The sequence below is a fragment of the Pongo pygmaeus genome, chromosome 7, assembly GCF_028885625.2.
Source record: "Pongo pygmaeus isolate AG05252 chromosome 7, NHGRI_mPonPyg2-v2.0_pri, whole genome shotgun sequence".
NCBI classification, from domain to species: Eukaryota; Metazoa; Chordata; class Mammalia; order Primates; family Hominidae; genus Pongo; species Pongo pygmaeus.
The window spans coordinates 19,053,867-19,067,828 of record NC_072380.2 but is presented as its reverse complement, the minus strand read 5'-3'; the positions used below and the strand labels follow the sequence as shown (position 1 = coordinate 19,067,828).

General features: G+C 40.0%; 1 protein-coding gene and 1 non-coding gene across 5 annotated transcripts in view; one reads left to right on the top strand and one right to left on the bottom strand.

Moving 5' to 3' along the window:
• The window catches only part of PSD3 (pleckstrin and Sec7 domain containing 3), a 491,817-nt gene that overhangs the window by 30,122 nt on the left and 447,733 nt on the right, over positions 1 to 13,962 (top strand). The window lies entirely within an intron of this gene.
• Positions 3,817 to 3,970, bottom strand: LOC129043295 (small nucleolar RNA SNORA62/SNORA6 family). Its single transcript, XR_008504387.1, has one exon. It is a non-coding gene; the product is annotated as a small nucleolar RNA SNORA62/SNORA6 family (small nucleolar RNA).

The window sequence follows — 13,962 nt, the reverse complement described above, 5'->3', positions numbered from 1 at the left end:
GTCAGTGATTTTTGATGTTGCTCTTGTAATTGCTTTGGGACACCAAGAACTGTGTCCTTGTAAGATGGAGAACTTAATAAATGTCGTATGTTTTGACTGCTCCATGACTGGTCCTTCCTCTGTCCCACTATTCCCTGAGACACAACAACGTGAAATTAATCCAATTCATAACTCTATAATGGCCTCTAAGTGTTCACATGGAAGGAACAGTTGCATGTTTTTCACTTGAAATCAAATAAATGATTAAGCTTAGTGAGAAGGGCATGTTGAAGCCAGGCCAAAAGCTAGGTCTCTTGCACCAACAGTTAGCCAAGTTGTGAATGTAAAAGAAAAGTTCTGGAAGGAAATTCAAAGTGCTTCTTCAGTGAATACATGAAAGATAAGAAATCAGAAGCCTTATTGCTGATATGGAGCAAATCTGAGTCGTCTGAATGGAAGATCAAATCGCTACAACATTCACGTAAAACAAAACCTAATTCAGAGCAAGCCTCCAATTCTGTGAAGGCCGAGAGAGGTAGAGGTAAGGAGGCTGCAGAAGAAAAATTGGAAGCTAGCAGACATTGGTTCATAGGGTTTAAGGAAGGAGGCCATCTTTATAACATAAAGGTGAAACAGCAATTGCTGATGTAGAAGCTGCATCAAGTTATTCAGAAGATCTAGCTAAGACCATTGATGAATGAGGCTGTGCTAAACATCAGAGTTTCAATGTAGACAAAACAGCCTTCTATTGGGAGAAGATGCCGTCTGGAACTTACATAGCTACAGAGAAGTCAATGCCTGGCTTCAAAGCTTCAAAAGACAGGCTGACTCTTGTTAGGGGCTAATGCAGCTGGTGACTTGAAGTTGAAGCCATTGCTCATTTACCATTCTAAAAATCCTAGGGCCCTTCAGAATTATGCTAGATCTACTCTACTTGTGCTCTATAAATGCAACTACCAAGCCTGTATGACAGGACGTCTATTAGCAGCATGGTTTACTGAATATTCTAAGCCAACTGTTGAGGCCTACTGCTTAGAAGAATATTTATTTCAAAATTTCACTGCTCTTCAACAATGCACCTAGTCACCCAAGAGTGCTGATGGAAATCTACAAGGAGATGGATGTTGTTTTCATGCCTGTTAACACAGCATTCATTCTGAAACCAATGGATCAAGAAGTAATTTTGACTTTTAAGTCTTATTATTTAAGAAATATATTTCGTAAGTCTGTAGCTGCTATAGATAGTAATTTATCTGGTGGATGTGGGCAAAGTCAATTGAAAGCCTTCTGAAAAGAATTCACCATTCTAGATGCCATTAAGAACATTCGTGATTCATTGGAGGACATCAAAATACTAACATGAATGGGAGTTAGAAAAAGTTGATTCCAACCCTCATGGATAACTTTAGGGGTGAGTTCAAGACTGCAGTGGAGAAAGTAGCTAAGATTTGATAGAAATAGCAAGAAAACTAGAATTAGAAATGGAGCCTGATGATATGACTGAATTACTACAATTCCATGATGCAACGTTAGTGGATGAGGAGTAGCTTCTTATGAATGAACAAAGAAAGTGGTTTCCTGAGATGGGATTTACTCCTGGTGAAGATGCTGTGAACATTGTTCAGTTGTTAACAAATGATTTAGAATATTCCATAAACTTAGTTGATAAAGTAGTGGTAGGGTTTGAGAGGATTGACTTCAAATTTGAAAGAAGCTCTACTGTGGGTAAGATGCTGTCAAACAATATTGTATGCTACAGAGAAATCTTTTGTCTTAAGAGACCATTGATGTGACAAACTTCATTTTTGTCTTACTGTTTAAATTGCCACAGCCACCCCAGCCTTCAGCAGCTACCACCCTGATCAGTCAGCAGCCATCAATATTGAGGCAAGACCTTTCATCAGCAAAAAGATTACAACTTACTGAAGCCTCAGATGATTGTCAGTATTTTTTTAGCAATAAAGTATTTTTTAATCAAGATGTGTACCTTGACATTGTTTTCTTTTTAGACATAATGCTCTTCCATAGTTAATAGACGGCAGTATAGTGTCAACAACTTTTATATTCACTGTGAATCACTGGAGTGACTCACTTTATTGTGAGTTTGCTTTATTGTGATATTCACTGTATTGTTGTGGTCTGGAATTGAACCCACACAATCTCCAGAGTATGCCTGTAAATACAGAATCTTAACAGGAAGTATTCTAAATACTTTTCAAGTGCTAGCTTACTTATTCCTTAAAACAACCTGATGAGTTTGTTTTATGGTTATCTCTGTTTTCCAAAGACACAGGGATGTTAAGTACCTTATCCAAGGTCACCCACTAGTAAGTGATAGAATCTGGACTTCAATTCATTTAGTCTGGCACTGGAGCCTGCACTCTTTAAATCACCATAGTAGTCTTTCTGCTTCAATAATGAGTGGACTTTTTTTGTGTGTGTGTTGGGGGGTGACCTGTGACTTTTCTTGCTTCTTTCGTGATTTCTATATGTCTTGAAACCACTATATTTCATTCGTCTGTTAATTCAACAAATATTTATTGAGTATCCATTATGTGGTGCTGAGGGCTAGCAGTATCCTGGTGGACCCTTGTGTTACAGCCTAGGTGCCCAGCAGTCATTGACTGTTGTAGCTTAATGTCTAGGAGGGAAGACAGGCATAACAAAGGGAAACTCACTGGGGAGGAGGGCAGGGACAGGGGAGCCAGGGTGCAAAGAACTCTCTGAAACTAGGACCTGAATTAGGTTCTGAATTAGGAGTGGGGATAGTGAAGGGTGTAAATAGTATTCAAGTGTTCTAAGATCAGGCAGAAGGGTCAAATAACTGATTAACTTTACACTTTGATCAGTTGGATATATTTATTGTAATTTCTAAGATAATGAAAGCCTAAAAGCAGTGTATAGCATCTAAACTTGCGCATGTGTGGAGGGAGAGAGGGAAAAATAAAAACGAAACTAAATCAAAAGAATGCAAGAAAGGAGAGAAAGATAAAATAGGTGAGATGAATAGCACAAATAAGATGGTAGATGTAAACCCTAATGTATTTGTAATTATATTAAATGTGTATGTTCTAAATGTACCAATTAAAAGATAAAGATTGTCAGACTGATAAAACCCAACCAACCAACCAACCAACCAACCAACCAACCAACCAACCCACCCAACCCACCCAACTAGGTGCTACTTTCACCTGACAGAGAGGGAGTACCTCCAGGAGATGAGAAATGACAAGAGGTGACCATAAGATAAGCTACCTCCATCTCCTTCCCTGTCTGTCTACCCTGGAAGCCACCACATTTCTAGGAAAGCCACTGGACTTCCCACTCTAAGTGCAGCGGAGGTGGTCTTGGGAGGTTAGCAGTGTCTGGATTACTCAGGTCTGGCTTTCCCACCAGCTTGTGAGGAACTTTTTGGCAGAGGTGGAGTCTCACTCACATACCTCGTGCCTTCCATGGTGTTTTGCAAGCAGTAGGTCTTTAAGTAGCATTTATCATGTGTATACATTTGATTTCCATATGAGATTGTAAACTCTTTGCAGGGCAGAGAACCTGTTACACCTTTGTGTTTTCCATAATATCTGCTAAAACGTAGATCAGTGTATAATTACTAAAACGTAGATCAGTGTATAATGAGTGATTCTTATTTAATTCTGTCGAGATTAAATCCGATTTCTGTAGAAGGATACTGTTCCACCTTTCAATGATTTGGAGGTTTGTTTCCACAGCAGAGAAGAAATAAAAGCCACTTTCTGCAATAAAGACCTGATAACCTACTTTTGCTTAAGTGGATTTTACAGTAGGAGAGTATATTCTTTTATTTCTTCTTTTCTTTCTTTTAGTTGTAGCAAGAATTTCTATTAAACTCCACTCATTGGGCCAGAGACTCTTGTGGTGTTAGTGAAAAACTTGTCCCTTGCGTAGCACCCTGTCTACACTTGTGAGTTCATTGGCCAGTCAGTGGCCTCAACTCCGAGCTCTAACAAGAAGAATATATTCATTTTTATTTTAAAGAGCATGATTTATTTAATATAAAAATAAATGCTTCACTCATGTATAAGCTGTAATGAGATATTAGTAGTAAAATAATAAAAATATTTTCCTTGGAAGAACTGTTGGGCAGACCATATCAAAACAGCAATTTCTGGTTTTGGAATGAAAGATACTATTGATTCTATTAATCCAAATGCCAACAGTTCTCTGGTTGAGTAAGAATGTGCTGCCTAAGAGAAAACTCACTTGGCATCATGTAAGAGCTGCTCATTATGACTAGAAAGAAATTACATAATCCAAAGTAAAAGCAAGTCATTCTGCTTTTAATTACAGTGTATAAAAATTAAAACATGGGCCGAGGGTCTAGTTGGATATACTTCTTGGCAACAGACATTTTGGAAGCCTGCAATGAAAAATACAACAAAGATGGCTATGTGCTGGCTGCCCCCCAGTGTCCTGGTGGTTTCCCATTTAGTGACTGTATTCAGTTATTGTGAAATCACAGAATTTCAAAGCAGGAAAAAGACCTCAGAAGTCTCTTCTTACCCATTCGTCCTCCAGATGAGAAAATAAGCCCACAGTGGTGAAGGGATTATAGTGAGGTCGTATAGCGAACTTCAGAAGGAACACAGGCATTTGGACTCCTGTCTGGCTTTCTTTGAGACTGAACTGCTTTGCTGCTGCCTGGAAGCTCTTCTGTGGTTGTGGCCTCTTGCTGGCCTTAGTGTAGTGATAAGGGGGTGGGAATGAGGGTAGAGGGTAGGAGAGAGGAAGAGAGAGAGGTTGAAAGAGAGAATGAGTCGTCATTGAGAGATAGAGAAGATGATAAAGAAAGAAGCATGTCTGCTTTGCTGCTTCTCAGAAGTGGTACCAATGAAGCAGTGCTCTGAAGCAGCGTCTGGTGCATCAGTGAGCTGCGGAGCCTGGCAGTGGTTGAGGTGTGGGAACATTCTATACCTGCCATTGGCTCCTCCTCATTCCTGCACTGTAAACCCCATCTTGAGGTTACTGTGTCTGTATTTATTGCCTCTAGTCCAGTCTAATCGTAGATGTAGCCGTCTCAGGTTATGGAGAGATGTTAAGGAGAGAAGGGGCAAATTGAAATGTGCATGTTTTAGAATTTGTTAATTTTCAGATTTTTTGAATCTTAGCAAAAGGATTTCCTGAGTATAACCTCACGTTTCCCTTTCTACTTGCAAATCTGAACAAAATCCTGTGACCTTCCTTGCTTACTTAGAGCTGGACATTGTAAGAGAAGTCATAATACAAACTGATTTTCTGAAAGTATTTTGAATGTTTTAGTTATTCTTTCCCAGTTCACTCAGAGTCCATTATGGATTTGCTGCTGTGAAAAAAGTGTTGAAACCCAGCGTGTGGACATGCAGTGTTGCTTTTAGCCTTGCAGGCAGTGCCCTCTGGACTTTTCAGCAAACTTCAGCTCTGAGCTGTGTTACCTGCTTTGGCTCCTATTGCATTTACCTGGGGCCAAATTCTGGCTTTCAAATCCCTCCCTAAAGTCAGGTGGGAGCCTGGCCCAATGGAGAATGGCAGTCTTAGGTAGTGATGATCAATTGCTGTTTTCCTTGCTAGCGTCATGATATCGAACATATGGGTTCTCAGTAAATCATGTATTGTTTACTTTTTTTTGCTCAAAAGTCCATCTCTGGTTACATCATTGGAAGCCTCTCAGTTTAACCTCTTCCTTTGTGGCTTCTATGGTTGGAAATAAATTACGACACTTAAAATCTTATTGCATAAGTAATGTCTGAAAATATAAATAATTTATAATCCATCTCCCAGAGAGACCACTGGTAATATTTTAGTGCATGTCTAAATTTTTAATGTACACTTATTTACATAACATTAAATATATTTTAATAAAAATAACTTTGGGCTTTATATACTGTTTTTTACTAACAGTTCTCATATGACATGTTCTATACATCTCTCATATCAGAATACAATTTTGTATTTTCAAAAGACAAATCTCTCTTATCTTTTTAAATACAGATAAGTATAAAGAAAATAAAAAGGCCCATTATCTTTCAGTCCATGTGACATGTTAAAATGATTAGTAATAAAGCAAATAACATTAGTTGGCTGCTGACTGTATGCCAGGGGGACTGTTTTATCTGTTAGCTCCTTTAATCCCCACAAAAGGCATCAGAAGTAGTTGCTATTATTAATCCTGTTTTACAGATGAGGATACTGAGGCTAAGTGTTTAAGATAATTCCCAAAGCCATACAGCTAGTAGGAAATGAGCTCAGATAGTCTGGCTCAAGAACCCAATTTTTTTTTTTTTTTTTTTGAGATAGGGTGTTGCTCTGTTGCCCAGGCTAGAGTGCAGTGGTGCAGTCTCAGCTCACTGCAACCTCTGCCTTCTGTGTTCAAGCGATTCTCCTGCCTCAGCCTCCCAAGTAGCTGGGATTACAGGCATGTACCAACACACCCGGCTAATTTTTGTATTTTTAGTAGAAATGGAGTTTCGCCATGTTGGCCAGCCTGTTCTCCAACTTCTGACCTCAAATGATCCACCCACCATTTCTTAACCACACACAAACCGTTAGACTTTAAATACAAAGTCAAACAATAGTCTTTCCCTATTTTTTAAAAAATCTTTCTCTGTCAGCATGTACAGAACTACCTCATTCTTTATAACAGCCACATATATGTCCTTTGTATACTTTGGTTTAACTGTCTCCTTCACTACTGATGGACAATTTGATTGTTTTCAGATATTTGCAATTACAAGCAATGCGGCAATATTCTCATACTAATGGTACTGTTTATTGAGTGATAAAATCAGCTACTATGAGTAAATGCATAGAACAGTGCCTGCTGCATAGTAAGATCAGTGATTTCTATTATTATTAGTAATACTGTGTGCCATGCACTATGCTTGAATTTAATTCTCAAAATATCCCTATGAGGTAGATACTGTTATTATCCCTGTTTTACGTTTGAAGACATTAAGACATAACGAGGTTAAATAGTTCTTGTGTCATGTAGTAAGTGAAATCTGTGATTTGAACCCTTTTGGAATCTTGACTACTGCAAACTACATATGCCCAGCTTCAAGGGGGTCAGAGATGGAGAAAGCCTTGGTATTGGTAAACATTAGTAATGTCCACATATACTCCTACCACAAGGATATGAAATTGCTTGTGTCACTATACCTTTCTAGTCCTGGGTATCACAGAGGCTACAATTTTTAATTGGTGAAAAATAGTATTTCAATGTAATTTGTAATTTATTTAATAATAAGGTTATACAATGTATCTTTATTGGGCATTTGTATTTCTTTTTTTGTAAACTGTCTTCATGGTTTTATTGGATAGTTTTATTTTTAATAATTTTTATAAGCTCTCTGTAAAATAAAGAAATTAGATTTTGAATTCTCCTATGCATTGCAAATGTCTTTCTAGTATAAGCATTTTAATGACTGTATTTTACATTTTATGGTGATATTATAGTTTATGTGAATGGTGGGACTTTTGTTCCTTCCAGTGTTTCATTACAATGCTATCAAGAACATCCATTTATTATTGAATTTTCTTTGGAAATTTCTTAGAAGTGTAAATGATGGATGGAAGGGAATATACATTTTTAAGGCATTGATTCATATTTTCTGTCTCTCTAGAAGAATGATAAAAGTAGGTTGACCATCAGGGTATGACGGGGTGCCTATTTCTCAATAACCAGTGATATTACATATTATTTTTAAAACTCTTGGCCAATGTGTATTTTTTTATTATGAGTTAACATTGAGACATTTTCCATATGTTTATTTGCAGTTAGTATTTCTTCCTTTGTGAATTGCCTGTTCATGCCTTAAGAAGGATTTTGACTATATGTGCTATTTTTAAAATTTTATAAAATCAGTTATCTAACAGTGGAATGAACCTTCCCAACACTGATGGTATTAGAGCAAAAGATACTGGAAATGTTTCAGGAAAGGAATGAATGTTTATTAAATTACTATCATAAGTCAACCTTTATACTTGTTATCTCTTTTATTCTATTTTAATCTTATAGATAAAGAACAAGGGACTTGGGTAAGCCAAGTGACTTATCTATAGTTCTATAGTTGTAAATGGCAGAAATCAGCTACAAACCCTCTTCTGCGTGACTTTTAGCATATTCCTTCCATCCCACCAATTATAGCCTTCTACTCCTGAGCCATACAGAATCACATTAGTAGTAAGTTAGCTGGCTGAAGCCTATGGTACGTATTGGCAAAAAAAAAAAAAAAAAAAAAAAAAAAAAAATTTCAGAAAATCTTTATCTAGAAACCTTCTGTGCATTTCAGAAACTTGGTGTTCTTTTATTTTGATTTTTCCGCAACTGTTTTATTAAGTACCCTGATATATTAGGGATGTAGAAAACGGGGGGACTAGGCAGAGACATTTTTCCTAATACCGCTGAGCTTTTCCTCTTCCCCACCCTTCCAACCCTTGTCCCTTTTGAAAGCTTTGCTTCCCACCTGCCACCCAGCAGGCCTCAGCACTGCAGGGAGTGAAACCTCTGCCAGCCTCTTGTCCTCTCCTCACTGTTGTGTTTCTCTTCATACTCTGGTACTTAGAATGTTGCTTTTTCTATTTCTCCAATGCCATGGCAACAGTGCATGGTAACTGCTTCCCTTCTGGTCAAGGAAAAAGATTTTGTATTTTTCTTTCCCTTTGACCTGTTTGTAATTAGCACCGTGGTCCACCCTTTCCTCCAGTGAAAAGCAAGGAAATACCAGGCTGTAGTCAAGACTGCAGGACCTGCTGGATGTATAGCTAGCAGGTCTTCTGCGCTCCTTTGCAGCAGTTTAAACCCAAGCCCAGCCTGATCATTGATTCTGAAACAGCACTCAACCCTCCACCCCTGTTCCTCTGCCCCTTCACTCTCTGCTTTTTTTTTTTTTTGACTTGATATGTTATATTGGAGGTTGGTTCCTTCAGTCTCCCTCCACTAGAATGTAGGATCCAGGGGAGTGGGGTTTCCTTTTGCTTGTTGCTCTGTGTGTTCCCTGGGACTAGTGCGTAATGGGGTTCCCTAAGTTCTTGCCGAATGGCACAGTATTTGGTAGTGGAAAGCCTGATTTCATTTCATAGAATTTGCTCTCCTTGCATCTTTTTCTTTCTTAAAGGCAGTGTCTGGGTTGTATGTGGCCCTCCCTGGGAAATGTGGTCAGTTTCAGAGGATTTTGAAGTCTATCAGATCCCAGGGCCTGAGCCAAGTCAGAGCCTAGTTGGAGTGCATTGTAATTGACATAAAAGATTTGCATTTGAAATAACTCAGAGGTTGGTTTGAATCCTGTTGCCCGCATGTTTTTAGTCACTGTCTGAGTTTGAGGAAGGCTTTTTGAGCCTTTTTCTTTATCTGTAACATAGACATAATAACGCCTACCTTGGCTTGAAGTGAAGATTAACTCTGACAGTCTATGGAGACAACTGGTACATAGAAAAATAAATGATGGTGGTAATATGGTTATTAGTATTTTAGTTTTCTTCTGTGTGATTTTCTGTTGGTAAATGGAGTTATTTTCTCATTTGTATTGTAGACTACTCAATGGTTAAAAGCTAGATTGGGTGGCTTTGGAGTTTGATGGTCTGGGATCCTGTCCTTCTGCTACTTAACAGCAATGTGACACTGTGCAAGAGCAGGCCTCCGTTTGTAAAGAACAGTAAATGGTCCATAATAGTAGTATCGACGTCGGAATGGACAGAAAGGTTTGATCAGCACAAAGTTTGTTTCATAGTAAGTCCTTAGTAACTCATATTCGATAGTTTAATAATAACAGCAGAATGAAAGAAGCTTAAACTTCATCTAGTCCAACTCTAATACTCCCACTTCATGTGTAATTCTGCCATGTAGAGCAATAAAGATCCAATTGGTATCCTTTTCAGATGTGGCCTTTCATATATTTAGGATTGAGTCCTGTTATGAACTGACTTGTATCTCCCTAAAATTCACATGTTCAAGTCCTAACCCGTAGTGTGCCGACTGTATTTGGAAGTAGGGCATTTGAGGAGGTAGTTAAGGTTAAATGGGGTCATAAGGGTGGGCCCCTAATCCAATAGGACTGGTGTTCTTCCAAGAAGAGGAAGAGACACCAGAGTGTATACACACAGGAAAGACCATCTGAGGACAAGAGCAAGAAGGTGGCTGTCTCCAAGCCAGTAAGAGGGCCGCCACCAGAATCCAACCCAGATAGCACCATGCTCTTGGACTTCCAGCCTTCAGAACTTTGAGAAAAATGTCTGTTGCTTAAGCCACTCAGTCTGCTGTCTTGTTATAGCAGCCTAAGCAGACAAATCTAGATCCCTTTTCTTTTCTTATGTCATCATCCCCATCTTGAGGGGGTTTTCAGATGCCTCTGCATCATTGTCACCCTTGTCTCAATACTTTCACGTGTCAGTGTTCTTTTTAAAATGGGAAACCCGGAGATGAACTCAGAACCCCCAGACGGTCCGAGCAGTTTGGGTGCTGGACATTGCTCTTACAGTGGAATCGCAGATTGTGTGAGGTAGTCCATCGAATAAACCCCCAAGACTCAGGTCTACATTATCCTATATTGGGTCTATTACTTTTGTCCAAATTCAGAGTTTTGTCTTGTTAATTTCAGCTTTTGTTTGTTTCAGACTCTAGAAAATCATTTTTTTAGAAATCTAGTTGGACAGGACCTTAGAAGGGTGGCCTAGCCAGCCTACCCACTTTCCCAGTGATGCTTTCCATGCTGTGTGTCTTAGTTTGAGCTGCTGTAGCAAATTATCATATACAGCGTGGCTTAAACAATAAACATTTGTGTCTCACAGTCCTGGAGGCTGGAAGTTTGAGATTAGAATCCTTGATGAGTGTCCTCTTTCTGGTTTACATGTGTCCTTACATGGTGTAAACAGAGCTACCTAGTTTTCTGGCCTATTCTTATGAAGGCACTGATCCCATTCATGAGGGCTCCACCCTTATGACCTAATTACCTTATAGAGACCCTACCTCCAGATACCATCATACTGGGATTAGGCTTTTAATATATGAATTTGGGGGGAACACATTCAGCCCATTGCTCTCTTCCTAGCAGTGGCTGCCTCCATTGGTGGAGGTACTGTTTTGTTGTGAAACTTGTTCCAGGATTGGATTCCTTCAGATGTTCCGAGGAATTAGCTATGTTGAGTCAAAATCTGACCCTGTGATAACTGCTGCCATTTGATCACATCTGTCTGCTTGTTATGCCTGCACCTGGCAGTCTCTTACAGACTCCCTGCTCCCCTCCTGTTGTCTGTTCTGAACATTATAACAGCGTTGTATTTAGTATCATTGCGGAAAATCAATTCCATTTCCTTTTCACAAGCCAAAATTAGACAAATGGATCTAGAAGTACATAAATAAAGTAGGAGCCTCATTGACAGAGAGACACTCTATTTGGTTTGTTTTAATGAATAGCTTTCATCAGATCATACTCTATGAAAATAGATAGAGGAAATAGGCTCTTCATTCCTTATTATTTGAATTAGTAAGAGTCATACCTTTCTTTTCTGTTTAGGATGATAGGCATTAAATCTTCATCTGACTCTTTATAGTGTTTTGTTTATTATTATTTTTTTTTTGAGACAGTCTTGCTTTGTTGTCCAGGCTGGTGTGCGGTGGCGTGATCTCGGCTCACTGCAACCTCCGCCTCCCAGGCTCAAGCGATTCTCCTACCTCAGCCTCCTGAGTAGCTGGGATTATAGGCACCTGCCACCATGCCCAGCTAATTTTTATATTTTTAGTAGAGGCGGGGTTTCACTGTGTTGGCCAGGCCGATCTTGAACTCCTGACCTCAAGTGATCCACCTGCCTTGGCCTCCCAAAGTGCTGAGATTACAGGTGTGAGCCACTGCACCTGGCCTCTTTATAGTATTTTAGAACTGGAAGGGACCCTCCGAATCCTATTTTCCACATTCCTTCATGGCAGAATTATCTTTTTTTGTGCCAAGTCCCCTTCCTTTTTGAGGGAGTCAAAGGCAGATGCGAGGCAGGACTCAACCTCCTTGTGCTGAAGCCAGGGGGCTGCAGCCTCCCTCTCCCACCTCTGGCCATCAGATTGGGCCTATGATCTGAGCACAATCAACCCCACCCATTCTGGTATTTTCTCAGGAGAATGGTTCTGTTTGTGAAGACTCTTGGGGCCAGCTAGGCCAGTTGATGGGGCATTGTCCTCATGACAGTGTTCAGGGTCCAGAGCCCAGGCGCATGGGAGGGGACTGTCCACTGAGGGGAGGCCGTGGTGGCTGCAGTGACTCGGGCAGCCTGTGGTGTGGCAGGACCTTGGCTGAGCTTTGCCTTGCTTGTTCCCGCCTGAGCCTGGGTGTCCGGCCCTCCCAGAGACAGGGAGCTTCCCCAAACCTTGCCAGTAAACACACACCTTTTCTACCTAAACTAACTTGAGTCCATTTTGTTTTTAACTTGTAATCCACATAGGAAGGTCGTTATTTGACTGTTTTAAACGTGTGGCCTAGGATTCTGGGGTTTATTCATTCCTGCCTAAGCACATGCGAGGTCTGCATGGTCTCATTAAGGAATGCATTCCCTGAGGTGGATAATTGCTATTTATGTGGCAGTTAGGAATTTTTTTGTCTTTTTTTTTTTTTTTTTTTGAGACAGGGTCTCGCTCTGTTGCTTAAGGTGGAGTGCAGTGGCATGATCTCGGCTCACTGTAACCTCCGCCTCCTGGGTTCTAGTGATTCTCTTATCTCAGCCTCCCAAGTAGTTGGGACTACAGCCTCCCAAGTAGTTGGGACTACAGGTGCACACCGCCACGCCCAGCTAATTTCTGTATTTTTAGTAGAGACAGGGTTTCACCATGTTGGTCAGGCTGGTCTCGAACTCCTGACCTCATATGTTCCTCCCACCTCGGCCTCCCAAAGTGCTGGGATTATAGGCATGAGCCACCGCCTCCAGGCCTCTCATCTTTAACTGATTGATTTTCAGAGGACTATTCTAGGAAAGACTAAATGTTTTCACCTTTTCAAAACAGGTGCTGTTAAGAGAAGGAAGATGGATGGGGAGCATGCCAGGATGTTGGCATTTAGGATATGGGAAGTTGTATAAAGGTGAAACTACGTCTGATTGTCTGGTAGAAAAATTACAGTCTAATTAGAAATGCTGAAGTTTTTCCAGACCTTTAGGGAATTCATCGAATTGCAAATAAAAGAAAATAAGGAATGTTGGTTTGCCGGTGATTAGATATATTGGGGGAAATGAGGTTGTTTCTTTTCTTTTCTTTTTTTTTTTTTTGGAGGCAGAGTCTCGCTGTATCGCCCAGGCTGGAGTGCATTGGTGTGATCTCAGCTCACTGCAAGCTCCGCCTCCCGGGTTCACGCCGTTCTCCTGCCTCAGCCTCCTGAGTAGCTGGGACTACAGGCGCCTGCCACCACGCCCTGCTAATTTTTTGTATTTTTAGTAGAGATGGGGTTTGACCGTGTTGGCCAGGATGGTCTCGATCTCCTGACCTCGTGATCCGCCCGCCTCGGCCTCCCAAAGTGCTGGGATTACAGGCGTGAGCCACTGTGCCCGGCCGAGGTTGTTTCTTGTTTTTCCTTTTACCTAGCGTTTCTTTCTTTCTTCAAAAAAGTAGATAGTGTTTATTAATTTTACTGTGCAAGCAGGAATGTACATAAACTTTTAAAATTCTTAAAGCTATAGGTATTTTGCACACTGTTTTAAAAAATCCCTTGTGGGGAGATTTTTTTTTTTTTAAATATTTATATGGAGACCATATATCTGTTGTGTTTACAGACCCATAATGATGGAACTACCATTTCCTCCTGAATATTTGCTCCTCGTGACTAGAATTTTTGGACTTTGAAAGATCCTTGGGTTTACTTTAACTTACAGGTATGTTTACAGGAATTCAGGTCTGTGGAGTAAGATAGCCAAGGCTAATAGTTATGAGACATCCCATGTAATAATTTGAATATTGAATTTACCTAAAGATGAACATTCAAAAGATCAAGGGCATTTCATTAA